Here is a 15478-nt window from a genome sequence, read left to right on the forward strand (position 1 = left end):
GCTACGGGCTGAGGAGTCTGCCATTTGGGAACTCGGCCTCAGTCGGACTCTTGCCTGGACCAAGGCAATCCCCTCTTTTGTTTGGAAAGAGAAGTGTTCTGACTAATCTCCCAGGCTTATAGACACTTCCTCATTTGATTCCTTCCAAAATGCTGATGCTCATGGAGATTAAGTAATTTCCCCTAAGCCATGCAACTAGTAAATGGCAGAACCATTTGAACCAGACACTGCTCCAAAGTCAGGGTTCTTTCCAGGAACTGAGGGGACAGCTTCGTAGCCACTGGCCCCATCTCTTTGAAAGGCTGACTCTTTCTTCCCTCATCCCCTTCTGGGATGGGAGGCTGATGCATGACAAATTGCCCTGGGCTCCCACAGACTCTGCACTATAGCCACGTGGAGGTGACGGCATCTCCTCCCTCATTTTATTTCTTCAACTCAGAAATATGGAGAGAGGAAATAACTTGCAGGTGCCATTCAAGGCAAAGTAAGAAAGGTGATATTGCAGTAATTTCACCTGGCTCAAAGAAGTTGTCTTTGGGCCAAGCTCTCACAGCTAGGAAGGGACCAACGTGGAATTTGAGACAAAGTCTCCCTGATTCCAAAATTCTTGATCTCCATCCCTGGAATTTTGATGCATTATCATGACCGATGACAAAACAGTGCAATAAGCTAATGCCTGCACAGTGTTTTCTGTGTGCCAGGCACTGTTCTAGTGCTTATAGTTAACTCTTTAAATCAAGAACTGCATGACCAATGTGGTCCTGCCATATGTATGACCAGAAAAATGAGAGATTACACTCTATTTATATATGATGTATCAAAATGTATGAATGCATTCTACCATCATGTACAACTAATTAGAACAAACAAAATAAAAAAATTTTTAAAAAGAATCTTATGCTTTGCTTTGAAGGTGGCAAATGCAAAGGCAAACATAATTTAAAATGAGTCTTCAAAGCAGGTTGGCTTTTACCTTTGTTCTTCTCCCCTTAACTCTCCAGTTCGTACCTTTCTGCATCCTGCTTAGGCCTGCTCATCTGGGCAAGAAGTGTGGGTGGGGAGTCTGGACCCTCGGATAAAGGCCTGCGATTTGCTTTCGCGCCCCCTTCCTGACTCGGTTGCTTCTGTCCACACCCTTCTCATCTCTTAGGAGTTCCTGGTGAGGGGGCCTGTTCCACTTGGGCCTCGTTTCCTTACCTCCCTTCCCACCTCCTCCTGGCCAAGGCCCATCTGTCTCTTTGACAGCAGGAGAGCTGCTGCCAAGAGAAATAATCCCCTGTGTGCAGGGTGTTACCGAAGGGAACAGGGTGGGAAGGGAGAGGAAGGGCTTCCTGCCAGCAGCCAGTGGGCAGATCCTCTGGGCAGAGGAGGGTGAGGGGTCCAGGGACACTGAGAAGGAACCGGGTAGGAAAGGCCATGGGGAGGAGGGACCCAGAAGGGCAGTTTCCCACCAGAAAGTCAGGGAGGCAGTGATGGCAGGGAGCAGCAAGGGGCAGGGCTGTGGAATGTTGGTTACTCCTATTTGTAGAGCACCTCACTGCTTACCGGGCATTTGGACCTACATTGTTATACCTGGGAGGTTTCACAAGGCCACCCATTTTACTAAAAAGTAAGCACAGGCTCAAGTCCCAAGCTGGGAAGTCATAGCTTATGGGATGCCCACCATGGGCCAGGTAAGGCCCTGTGCTTTTCTATTCATTCATTAAGACGATCTGCAAAAGCCAGTTGTAGGAGGCAGGGAACAGGAAGCTGCTCCTTTAGGAATGAGGGAATGGGAGTCAGTTAGTTCTTATATTTTAGAAATACACAGGGAGCAAGTGCTACTCTCCAGGTACCAAACAAAGGCTGGAGATGAAATAAATGCCAACACTTCTCTAGGCATGGCTCTCCCAAGGGCTTTGTAAACACGATTTCCTTATATTTTAACAACCAGGAGATAAGCATGCTACTATTTATTATCATTCCCTTTCACAGAGGGAGAAACTAAGTGGCAGAGAGGCAGTGAAGCATGGGGTCAGTTGTAAGTGGGGCTTGAATTGAGACCTGGAGTCTAGGGGTTCATCTCCGTTGCTCTGCAGCATTGAGCCAAAGGAATGAGGCTCTGTTCTTAATTTTGAGGGGCCAACTTCAAATACTGTTATCCAATAAGTCAGATTACCTTGTAGGCTTCACTTCGTGGCAGGGATAATGGAAGTGTCTTAATGTCTTAAGCCTAGCAGAAAGAGGTTGATCATGCAACACACCGTGTCCTGAGCTGAACACGTGGTCCCTAAGTGCCAGGGTATAGCCAGACAAGCCAGGATCCTAGCAAACACATCAAGGAAGATCCCACACCTCCGGTTCCTTGCAAATCAACCTAGTCTCAAGAACTTGGGTAACATTCTCGTTTCAGGACAATCTGTACACATGAGGAGGTAGAATATTGAGATGGTCCAAATGCCTGGCTCAGGTGACAAACCTGGCTTGAAATCTCAATTTTGCTACTTGCTGGCTTGGGAATTCCAGTAGCTTGACCCTCTCAAGTCTTCTTTGGTAACATGGCAAAACTGATGTGTTTAGGGTTGTTTTCAGGGTCAAATGTGATCACGCTTGTGAATGGCCAGGACTTAGAGTCGGTGGTATGGTTAAATGAGAAGCAAATGTTAACATTAGGGATATGAGTTTAAATTCTGGCCTGAAATTAAGTATCAGAGTCTAAGTCCGCACTCTAACATTTAATCTTGAGGAATCTCAGCAAGTTGGTTGAGGTCCCTGGACCTTGTGTGTAAAATGGAGATGGCAACACCCACCACGTGGGAGCACTGGGAAGACTCGATGGCTGGTGCAGGAGCAGCCTGTCGCCACTGTGAGTGCTGGAGACTAAGAAGGTGGTGACCGCTGGGCAGTCTCTCTCGCTGACTCTCTTGCCCTTTGCACTTTCCCATTCAGGCCAGAGCCTCCATCAGCAGCCATCGCTTAGCAAACATGGTGACTCATGGACTCTGGAGCGCCCCCCCCAGAGGAGCAGGGCTTAGTGAGGTTGTCATGGCTCCATGGAAAGCTCCTGGGCTGGGGGCTTGTGGGGGGCGGGTTGGAAGATCTCAAGATAGGATCCTGCCATATGGGCTTTGCTTTCAGGCACTTCTAGCCTTCAAATTCTACGCAGTCTCCTTTGCCTTCCTGATCTGCCACATCATTTCCTGTAAAACAGGGAGACTAATTTTTACCTTGCCTGCACTCCAGGATGATCAATTGAAAGGGCCCAAGACTTTGCATACAGCAAGACTGGCGTACAGCAAGTGTTCAGTAACTGATCAGTCTCACCTTTTACCATAAAGGTCTCCCTTTTATTTGTTTGTTTGTTTTTCTGGATTAGGTAACAATGAATGGAAAAGGTCTCACCTTGTTTCGATAAGAAATATCCAAGATCATATTTATATCTCTAGTGACTGCCAAATAAAAGATACCGAAGAACCAAGTTTTTAGTGAAGGAAGGGAGGAGAATCGATTGATCTGTAGTTCAATATCATACAATCCCTGATCTATACTCACCTTGCCCACCTTCCCCCAGTCCATTTATACATTCTGTTGGACACTTGTTCAGTGTAAAGAAGTGGTCTTGTTAAAGAGTTCCTCCACAGTGAGTCAGGTTAAGATTAAAAGGTAACTTAATGACAAATGTATAAATCAGGCAACTGATATTTTCAGAGAAGGGGAGCATTAAGTCCAGACAGGAGAGCTACCCATGGGTGTGTTTCTTTCTCCCCACAACCTTCTGAACCGGTTTTAACAGAGCTGACTTCTGAAGGGTTTCCATTTAAATGATTCATCTGAGACATTCTCTGTGGGCCCAGTTCCTCCTGCGACCTTGCATTCCAGGCAGAAGTTTGGGGGCAGGACTGATTATGCATATTTGAGCTTATGTTGCAGAAGTCGAATGGAATTTTGTGCCTTCTTTTTTTTTTTTTCAACCCTGAAACCTTACACTTGCTTTGGCTCCCTGAAATGAAAATGATATTTGATGGCGTAATTCCAAAGCAAGCCCTCCCCCACTTTTCTTTCTTCCTCTCACGTCGTAATACCATTCTGATCATGACAGCTAGAAAGACATTGTAGTCTGGGTTGGAATCTGGGTCCTCTTCATCGTCTTTGACCTGTACTGTCTTCTGATATGATTCATTCTCATCTTCTAATTAATTCTTACTTGGCAGACATGACTAGTCCATGCCCGATGGATCTGGTGTTTTGAGCTTGCACGAGTCATGCATCATCCTCTGTAGGGTCTTTCACACAACGAGTCCAAATTATCAAGCTCTTCTGTTATAGGCTGTTATGCTTCAGCAGTCATATCTAAGAACTCTTCACCAAGCCCTAAGGCCTGGAGGTTTTCTCCTATATTTTCTTCCAGAAGTTTTATAGTTTTATGTTTGACATTTAAATGCATGATCTATTTTGAGTTAATTGTTCCATAAGGTGTAAGCCTTGGGGCACACTTCACGTATTTGTCTTTGGATATGCAATTCCTCCAGCATCATTTGTTGAAAAAAATCTTTCCTCCTCCATTGAATTTTAACTCTCCAAAATCAGGTGACTAGATTTGCATTTAGGACAGCTATGTTTTCTTGTAGATTTACCCTTTTAACTTTACGTAACGTCCCTCTCTGTCCCTGGTAACTCCCTTTGCTTCAAAGTCTCCTTTATCCCTTTATCTGTCAGTAACATAGCCATTCCTACTTTCTTTTGATTCATGTTTCCTTGGTCCATCTTGTCCCCCTTTTTCATGTTTAAGTCATGCATATCATTATATTTGAGAAGAGTTTCTTGTGGACAGTTGTTTTTAAATTTATTCCACCAATCTGTTTTTTAATTTATATAATCGGACCATGTGCACTTGTATTATTGACATGCTATTACTTAAGTCCACCATTTTATTTTTTGTTTCTCTTTGTTCTTTTTGCTTTCCATTTCTCTTTTTTCTTTTTCCTGCTCTCCTGTAGGTTACTTCAACATATTTTATGATGTTTTTCAGTATATACCTTTATAGCCTTTAAGTGGGTACCTAGGTGTAAAGTTATTCCTCCATTTATATATAATTGATTTAAATATTTTCTTTACAAACCACATCAGAAATATATGGTTTTTGCTTTAACTTACAAACACAACTTAGAAAAATCAAGAAAAAGATGTGCTTGCCTGTGTATTTTTCTCTTTCTGTGTTCTTTATTCCTTCCTGATTTCTTTTCTGTTTAGAGAAGTTGCTTTCGCTATGTTTTTGAGATAGTTCTGTTGGGGACAAACTCTTAGTTTTTCTCCGTTTGAGAATGTCTTGATTCCTGAAGGATATTGTCTCAGTATACAGAATTATATGTTGACCATTCTTTCTTTCAGCATTTGAAAAATAATCATGACACTTCTGGCTTTGAAGTATGCTGTCACTTTAATTGTTTTTACCTTACAGATAGTACAGTGTTTCTCCTTGGTTGCTTTTAAGACTTTTTCTTAGTTCTTCTTCTTCTCCCTCCTCCTTTCTTTCTCCTCCCTCCCTCCTCCTCCTCTTCCTCCTCCTCCTCCTCCTCCTCTTCTTCTTCTCCTTCTTCTTCACCTTTACTGTCATGTGTCTTGGTGTAGTTTTTTTTTTTTTTTTTTTAAGTTTATCCAATTTAGAGTTTTCTCGGTTTCTTGAATCTTTAGGTTAATTTTATCACTTTTTTTTTTTTTTCAGATTTAGGAAATTTCAAGCCATTGATTCTCAAAAACTACTTGAGCCTGATCTTCTTTTACCACTCTTTCTGGAACTCTGATGACATGGATTTCAATCTTTTGCTATATTTATACTTATTTCTAGGCCCTGCCAATTTTTCCATTCTTCTTATCCCTCTGTTGCTCAAGTTGGGTAATTTTTTAAATTATGTTTTAAAGTTCACCGATTCTTTCCTTTGTTCTCGCCATCCTGTTGTTGAACCTATCTGTGGAGATTTCAATTAGGAAGCAATTACCATTATTCATACATACTATGACTGGGTGCCTAGAAAATCCAAAATAATCTGCAACTATTAGAATTAATAGTGAATTAAGCAAGATTACAAAACATTATTAAGAGAACTCAAATTAAATCTAAATAGAGAGAGTATACTGTGACTTTTCCCCAAATGGAGCTATAGATTCAATACAATCTCAATAAAAGTCTGGTAGTTTTTATTAGAAGTTATGAAGTTGCTGTCTAAGATTTAAGCAGAAATGCAAACCCCTCCCCCAACAATGAAGGCAATTTGGGTACTTATATAATATTGAATAATAAGAGTTAGATAAGTATTTAATTAAAGCAGCATGACATCCTTGGCTTAAGAATACGTGAAAGAACCAATGAAGCAAAAGTCCAGATAGAGACTCAAGTATTAACACTTGATTTGTGACATAGTAAAGCAGAACAAAGAAGACGATCTGTTTAACATAATGTCCTAGTAAAAAAAAATATGACATTGACCCCTGTCCCTGTCTCACACCAACACCAACTACTTGCAAGTGAACTATGGATCTCATTGTGAAAGTAAAAGACCCGAGTTTCTAGAAGATACCATATTTTGATGATCCTGAGACAGGCAAAGATTTTCTGAAACAAGATGTAAAATCACTAAGCATAATGGAATTGATTGATAGACTCAGATATACGTATGAAAATTAGGAGCATAGGTTCGTCAGAGGTTGTCTGCATTTCACACTCCCCTCAGGGTGTGAAATGCAGACAACAGACCAGGAGATGTTTTAAATCCATACAACTAACAAAGGACTCATATCTAGTATTACAGACCGATTTTTAAAAAGACAGACAAATCAATTAAAAACAGACAAAAGAATGAAGCGATATATAGTTAAGTGAGCACTAAGCACATGGTGAGAAAGAAGCTCAAGGTCACTAGGGAGAGGCAAAATCAGATTAGAGTCTGATACCTTCACAAACTTGCTAGAATGGCCTTGTGCATGTGACCAAGCACTCTACCAACTGAGCTACATCCCCAGCCCACTGGAATGGCAATTTCAAGTGTTGGTGAGGCTGCAGAGCCATTGGGATGCTCAGTGTTGTCGACGGGAGTGTTAACTGTTATAATCACCTGGGGAAACCGGGTGATGGTGTGCCCTGTGACCCAGCAACTCCACCCACCTCCGGGTATCTTCCCAGATAAACTCTCACGTGTGTTTGCCTTCAGACGTTGAGGTGCCATATGAAGTAGATCACATTGCCAAGGCAGAATTCTGCCCAAAATGTTTAACCTGAGTCTAGTCCAACTTTAATATCTAATTTCCAGTTTTTTGTGAATGAAGGTAAGAGAGAAATCAGGTACTGTGAGAAAACACTGAGATAAATCCAGAATGTTGGATACTGTACAAAATAGTCTGAACTCTTCCAAAAGTCACTGTCCAGAAGGGAAATAAAGGGGAGCCATAAAAATGTGACATTAGATGCAATGTAGGAATCAGGACTGGATCTTGGTTAAGAGAAAAAAGACCCCACCTTTAATTAGGCAATCTTACGACAGGTGGGTAAATTTGAGAGCTAGATATCAAATGTTATCAAGAAATTATTATTTTTTATGGTGAAAAGATGATATAGAAGCATGTCTTCAAACTCAGGAGCTATGTATGTGCTGATGTATTTAAGGGTCAAGTGTCATGACTTCTACAAATCATTTTCAAATAGAATATATATATATATATACACACACACCCACATATATATACCCATTGTACATCTATATACATGTATATAGATAAATGAAAATATAGCTAGATATGAATATATTGTGAGAAATAAGGTAAATATAGCAAAATGATAACAGTGTTTAATTTAGCCAGTGAATATTTTGATCTTTATTTTGCCATTTTCCAACTTATTTGTATGTCTAAAATTTTAATAATTCCTGTAATATATTTTAAATGGAATTTTGTACCTAATCTTCCTCAGGAGGTGCAAATAACTTCTATTTTACTTGAAGCAAATAGAAACAAGAGTTCATAGGCTATATGTTTAGAGGACTAGTCTATGCTACAGAGATTTCTAGAACTCCAGTCAAAGAAAAAGGCTTGGTTCTCCATTGAAGATCTGATGCGCATGAATGTTCATTTATGTTTTAGGTGAAAATAAATTGCTCTGTGTAGGTGTTCGTCACCTTTGAATGATCCCCAGCTTTAGCTGCATTTTTCCAATGAGTCAACCAACTCCCAATGCCAGTTGGTGTCAGGTGAGAGGCCGTCCTCTGGCAGTTTGTGTGTGGGAAGAAGTAGCATCCAGCTCATGAGGGGCTCAGGAATTCAGATTGGAACAGCCATCCACAGCCCATCTCGATGCTTCTAAGGGCCCTCAGGAGTGCGCTTGGGCATTCCAGGAGGTAACAGCACGGGTGGAGTGTCCTGGACTTCTAGGGACCTGCTGTCACATGGTGGTGAGTAGTCTACCTTCTGACAAGCAGAGGAACATGGATGTGACTCTTGGACATGTGTCCTTCACACAATCCCCTAACCAACATTGTTTTCCCCCAGGAAAGGGAGAAACCCGCCTCATAGAGACCTACCGGAGAGAGACACAGCCAGTGTGTCCACAGCTACTGTAAAATGAATTGACTGTTGGTGGTGGTATGTGTAGGAATGTCTGGTGGAAGGAAGAGGGGTCCACGGTTGTGCCTGCTTCTGAAGGCACACAGGAAAAGGGCTTCTGCCTTCTCAGAAAATTCTAGAGGGAGGGATGGTAAATTTACCCGATGTGCTTAAAACAACCTAATTCTCATCAATTGGACCAAGTTTCTTCAAAAGACACCCAGGATTACTGACATCAGCAGTATCTGCTGCAACTGTTCAAGATGCAGATTTCTGAGCCAAGCCCTGCACCTGTCACATCAGAACCTCCATAATGGGGCCCAAGAAGCTGTCTTTTAGCAGGTTGGAAAGCTCTCGAGTGTTGAGACCCTGACTGCTCTGTTTACTGCTGTGTTCTTCCTACCTAGCAGAAGGCCTGGCCCACAGGGGTGCTCATTAGAGACTGGGGGAGGAAGAGGACAAAAAGATAAATCAACACTGGGCTTCATGACTTGCAAATGAGGTGGAGTGGAGGCTTGATTTCTCCCTTCCTCATACACCTGCCTGAGGCTGTAAGCTGCTCCCGCCCCTTCCTTATGCATCTGACTCTCTTCTTTCTTTTTCGACTGTCTCCAGTGGCATCATTGTCTGATTTTGCCCCAAGAACTTACTAAGGCCAGAAAAAAGTGGACTCTGGGTCCTCTCCCTGCCAGAGAAGTCCCAGGCTATAGGCCAGCATCACATGCAGCAGAGCTTCTCAGTCCCGGCTACACTTTGGAATGACCTGAAGCTTGGCCTCCACCCGAGATAAATTAAATCAGAATTACTGGAATTGAGGGCTAGGTATGGGTATTTTTCAAACGTTCCCCGAGTGATTCTGTTATGTAGTGAGGTTGAGAAGCATTGGCAAACAATAAGTATTCTAAAAATCCCAGCATCAAGTGCAAAAGGTGGATCACGATTATAGCGCAGAGCCATGTGAGGAGAGTAAAATTTCATATCCGCACAAAACAAAGTTCTGTATTTTTCAGAGATGCTAAAACTTCTGGGGACATATATGAGATTTTGGGAACAAAAGGGTAGGGGAGTAGGATGAGGCGGGTGAGTGAATGGGGCTATACAGTAAAACGAGCGAGGTCTGACACGGAACCTACGGCTGTGAACTGCGGAGTGCAGCTCCCACACGTCGGCCACCCGGGTCGCCATGGGAGAGCAGCTGTGTGTCCCAGACGAGCCTGCTTGATTGACAGGCCTCATCTCTGTTAAGCCTCACAACGACTCTGAGAGAGGGATGGTCGCTTGGCGTTCTGTAGAGAGTTGGAGAACATCAGCTCAGGCCGTGCAACTAGTAAGTGGCAAGCTGGGTGTAGGTCCCCTCTGTCCTGTCAGATGACAGGCTGTCCGCTCCTTTGTCCGCTCCTTTCACCGCCTCTCTGGGTCTCCTTGAGCACCGATGGAAGGAAAGCTGTGTCCTCCCCTACCTCCCCTGAGCCCTCTGAGGGGGGCTCTGGGTCCCCCAGCACATGCTCATCCACCCCTTCCCCAGGACAGGAACAGGAGCAGCCACTCGGCGCCCGTGACCAAGACAGAGGCCCGGAGACAACTTCCCCACCTGGAAACAACTAGGTGGGCCTCTGGCTTCTTGGGAGGACCCGCCATGCTTGCTGGGTTTGAGGAAGGGAAAGAAGCCTCATGTCACTGAAGAGGAGAAAGAGGACAGTGGGGCCAGGGTGGAGGAGAGAGGGACCCCCAGAGCTCTTCCCTTCTGGCTGACACAGTGCAGGGAAACAATCTGAGTCACTTCATATCCACTGTCACCCAGCAGTCAGTTCCAGGCCTCTTTGAAATCAGTAATGATGGTGATGATGATAATGGTATTTATTGAGACAGGTACCATATCAGTCCACCGAAGGCACCCAGGGGTATTTCCCAGACCCAAGCGAAGGGGCTGGCGAGCGGAAGTGCAGCTCCTCGTACCTGGGTTGGTGCCCTCTAGAGGTGAGTTGAGGCCTCACGGCCCTTCTCCACTCCCCGCTGGGTATCCAACATCCAGGTAAAGTTCCTTATTCCAGAAGTGTCCCCACCCGCACTGGTGTGTGCCGTGGCTCAGGGGTGCACTCAGGGGGTCGACTCAAGCAGGCTCTTTGTACCTTCTGCCACGTGCAGCTGCCTCTGTGGAAAAATGGAGAGGCACCAGGCAGGCTCGCTCCTCCTCCTTAGCTAAAAACATCTCCCCTGCCCCTCCCACAGTGTCTGAGGTCGCCTTGTTGGCTTATGGAATTAAAGGCTTTTGTTAAAATACAATCTCTAATCTCAGGGGGGTGTGAAAAGAATAAGAGAGGTTGCTTAAACTTTAGTGTCGAAAACTCAGCTTAAAAACTTACTGAAAACGCAGGTTTGGGAGTCCTGATAGCAAAGATTCTGCTTCCGTGGGCACTGAGCAGGGTCCAGGCATCTGCAGTGCTAAACACTTCAGGAGACCCTGACGCTGGTGTTCCCTGAGCCCGGCTACTGTATTAATATCAATTCTGGCTCCCACGTCAGCTCAGCCTATGCTGAGCCCTTCTCTGTTGGGCGGGAGGAGAAGTGCACAGCTGCTTGGATGTGGTCTCTGGTGCAGAGCTGTGCTCATTGCTCAGGGTTGTGAGTGAGGGATCTGAGCCCTAAGTCAGGAGGGTCCCCTGCAGACTGGCCAGGTTTTCCCCAGGTGCACATTTGGGGTGTTGAAAAGGTCTTGCGCTATCTCAAGACCTCACACAGTACTCCTCAGACTTCCAGGCTCACCGGAGATGCTAAGGTACCAGACAGAAGCCTTGGTATGCTGGATGTGATAACGCTGTGCTTAAACATTCTTCAGTCCAAGGTCTCAAGTGGTATTACCACAGAGGGTCACAGGAGGGCGCTCCAGGGAGTCCACACCAACAAATTCCACAGGAGGCAGGGACAAGGGGTCTGTGCTAATCTGTGGGTTTTACTCTTGGTTTAATTGAGCTTCTTTAGTTCAGAAGGACCCACAGAGCTCCCATCTGTGTGTGCACAACAGCTCATGTCCAGCATATGTGTGTGTGTGTGTGTGTGTGTGTGTATGTGTCTGTGTGTGTGTGTTGCTAAGGCTGAGGGAAGGGCTAAGGCACTGGCAGGAACAGGAGTTGATGAGGGTCCAAAAGGAGAGAAAATTAAAACAATGAGCCTTTGCAGGTCACCTTCTTTGTGATTTGAGAGACACTTTCTAGCACCGACATTGAAATGCCCCCTACCGCTTCTCTTCAAGGGAAAAACAATGCCCGACGCCACCAGAGGTGGCCTGTCAGTGCAGAGCTTCTCTCCGTGGGTTGTGTTTTTTTTCCTTTTTTCTTTTGGTGGTGCTGGGGATTGAACCAGGGCCTTGAGCATGCGAGGCAGGCACTCTACCAGCTGAGCCACAACCCCAGTCCCCTGGATCTGCTTTACCAGCCCATTCGGCCTGACCTCACAGAGCCCCGCCTTACCATCGGCCCTCAGCTGACCACCGCCCAGGCCACGCTCGAGCAGCTGCCCACGTGAGCCTCATGCTCCAGAAAAAGCAACTCCGGTTACACTCCAGTCACAAGAAAGACGGTGACCAAAGAGGGTTCCCAATTTAAGTATGGGACCCCCCAGATCCATTAAGATTTGGAGGAGCCTGATTTTAACTTGCATAAAATAAATGAATAAAGTACAGGGTATTAGTTTTGTGTGCTGCAATCCCAGTGTCTCTCCCCTCGCCCTCGTTCCCCATCTTTAATGCAAGTTTTTTATGGACCGTTGGACCCTTTCGAGTCCCTCCCTGTAGACCGTGATAAGCAACATAAATTTACCCCTTTTTCACCTGGGAAGGCTGACTCAGGAGGCTGAAGGGCCTAGTTGGAACTAGAAGTTAAGGCCCTTTGGGCAGTTCTGGGCCCCTTGTCCCCCCACAAAGAATGACAGCAGGTGAGTGACAGGGGACCTGCTCCCAGGCCGGGCAGTGGTCTCTTTATGAAGTATTCAGCCAGCCCAGCGAAGGGGCCTGTGGCTGAGGGTCAGACGACCAGGCTCCAAGCGCCTAAGTGGTTGAAAGGCTGCGGGGCTCAAGTGCTTTCCTGGCTACGACGAGTTGTTTCACTGGGCAGCGGAAGACGTGATCAAAGCCGTTTTCCAGGGGCACAGGATTGGCTTCCCCGGCCCCCACTCTCTTGAACACACATCTGCATACACACACGTGTGCATGGCTCATGGACCCTCATGCCCAAAGCCTTGCTGCCAGCCTTGGACCAGGATGTGTGTGACCATGCAGACCATCAGCCTGAGGGTTGGCTGGGTTATTAATGACAAAGTATAATGAAGCTGTTGCTTCTCAAGGATATGGCCCTCAGGGTCTTGGGGGGCAATGCTGAGATGACCCTTTTTTGGGTTGTCATACACAGCGTAGAAAGGATTTGGCTGGGACTGGTTGGCGGGTACAGGCTCTGAGGCCATGGCGGCCTGGAAGTTCAGGGTGAGGTTTCTAGATAATTCTGCCTCTGACTTGCCCTGTGAGTCTGGGTGGGTAGGTCGCCACTCTGGAGTTCATGCTTTTCCCGGATGCTAGGTGATTTCTCTCTCCAGACCTTTTGAGCCCCAAGGTTCTAGAAGTCTCTGCCTCCCTGAGTCTTCAATGTCAGGGTTCTGCTGTTTTAAAGGCCTCTGCTCTTTCCTGGTGCTTTGCTTTATGACTTGTTTAGAATTTTACTTGGTCTCTGCAAGATTGAACTTTAACACAATGCGAGTCTTTTCCTTACATACCAGGAATTAGTCCCTTCGTATATTACAGGCAGGGAGTAGATGGAGCAGATACCTCTGGAAGGTTTGACTCCTCTTCCTCCTTTCTGGTGACAACTTTGCTTGTCAGTAATGAAGTCCAATTCTGACTCCTTCCTTCACTCTCCTATTTATAGGTAACATGAGACAAAGATTTCCCAGCAAGCTTTCCCAGCAAGAAAGACTTGATCTTTCTTCATATAAAATTCAGGTGAGCTCTTTCTTCTGAAATGATTCTTCTTTTGTGCTTCCTTCTAAAGTTTTGCTTGTTTGTTTAAGTGTGGTTTAGGTGAAAAACAGTAAGAACAGAATCTGCACAAGACAAACTCACGCTGCCATCTCTTAACCAAAAGTGACAGCTTTCTTTACAAGTTGTGTGCATGCAGATGCCATTTAGAAGCAGCCTCCATGCTGCTTGCACATTGGGGTTGAAGGTGTCCCTGCCCGACACTGACAGGAAGCTGCGCGTAGAGTGATTTATGCCTTGTGTTCTCTGTGATGTTCTCAACAACATGACTAATCATATCTGAAGGCCTCTGCTTGGCTTTGGCAAACAAGAGCACAGATTATTTATGTATAGGCAAGGGAGGGTGAAAAGAATTTTAACCCTGGAACTCCTTGTCTGTTGGTTATTTAGGCTCCTCATCTGGAAGCTGGATATACGGGAGTTTTTGTTCAGTTCATACTTAATAATTTTTCAATCCTTCCACTCCCAAAAAGGGGCAAGAGAAAAGAGTGTTTTCATTTTCTAACATCCAGATTCACTTTGGCTTCATACAGTGGGACTTTTAGTGGGCATTAGAATCTCCTGGGAACTCGTTTAAGATGTTGATTCCTGCCATGCATGGTGGTGCATGCCTGTGATCACAGCAACTCAGGAGGCTGAGGCAGGAGGATTACAAGTTTGAGGCCAGCCTCAGTAATTTAGCGAGATCCTATCCCCAAATAAAAGTTATAAAAAGGGCTGGGGGCGTGTGTCTCAGTAGTAAAGTGCCTCTGGGTTCAATTCCTAGTACCAAAACAAACAAACAACAAACCAAAAAATAGGCGTTAATTCTCAGGCCCCGCTCTATAGAGTCTTTGATTCTGTAAACTATGTTGGGTACAAAATCTGTATTTTACAGGTACTCTGTAGTGATTCACATGCTTCTCGTCAGGAGATTGCACATCAAGGAACAATGGTGTCATATACATTCAATCAGCCCAGTTAGAATTTTCCATTTTTTATTTTGACTATCTTATACACACGAATGCTTATGTGTATTATTTTTATAGTTGAACTGCATTCAGTAGCAGCTTATAGATTGCAAAACCACTAGGAAAAAGCCATGTCTTATTCATCTTTCTAGTTTCAGAATTTAGTCCACTTGCCTGTGGAAGTGGACTCTCAAACACTGAGTCAACGGTGAGCTGTGATTTAAAAAAGCTACATTGCTCAATTCACAATAGCTAAGCTGTGGAACCAACTAAGTGCCCTTTGACAGATGAGTGGATGAAGAAAATGTGGTACATATACACATGGAATATTACTCAGCCATAAAGAAGAATGAAACGATGGCATTTGCCCGTAAATGGATGGAACTGGAGACTATCATGCTAAGTGAAATAAGCCAATCCCCCCAAACCAAAGGCTGAATGTTGTCTCTGATATGGGGATGCTAACACACAATGGGGGGTGGGGAGAATAGAAGTTCATTGGATTAGACAAAGGGAATTACGGGAAGAGAGTGGAGATGGGAACAGGAAAGACAGTAGAATGGACTGGACGTGACTTTCCTGTGTTCATATATGAACACATGACCAGTGTGACTCCACATCCTGTACAACCACAGAATGGGAAGTTATACTCCATGGATGTATGATATGTCAAAATGCACTCTACTGTCCTGGATAACTCAAAAGAACAAATAAAAAATAGCTGTTAGCTTCCTATCCGACCCCCCCATCACAAAATAAATAAAACAGCTGCACCTCTGCCCTTTAGCCTAGAGCCTCACACTGAAGACAAAACATAGCTCCAGACCGCTGAGGAGGTCAGAGGCACATCTTAGCTCTACCGCAGGCCTCGCCTGATCCTCTTCGTTATCTTTGAAGGGGAATCTGCAACAAGCTTGCTTATCCGGTTTCCCAGTTT

General features: G+C 44.8%; 1 long non-coding RNA gene across 1 annotated transcript; it reads left to right on the forward strand.

The window, feature by feature from the left end:
- Positions 1-8013: 8013 nt before the first annotated feature.
- LOC306662054 lies at positions 8014-15140 on the forward strand. Its single transcript, XR_013764049.1, has 4 exons — positions 8014-8417; positions 8515-8910; positions 13482-13555; positions 14694-15140. It is a non-coding gene; the product is annotated as an uncharacterized lncRNA (long non-coding RNA).
- Positions 15141-15478: the final 338 nt, after the last annotated feature.

This window comes from Sciurus vulgaris (genome assembly GCF_902686455.1).
Source record: "Sciurus vulgaris genome assembly, chromosome: 5".
Classification (NCBI taxonomy): domain Eukaryota; kingdom Metazoa; phylum Chordata; class Mammalia; order Rodentia; family Sciuridae; genus Sciurus; species Sciurus vulgaris.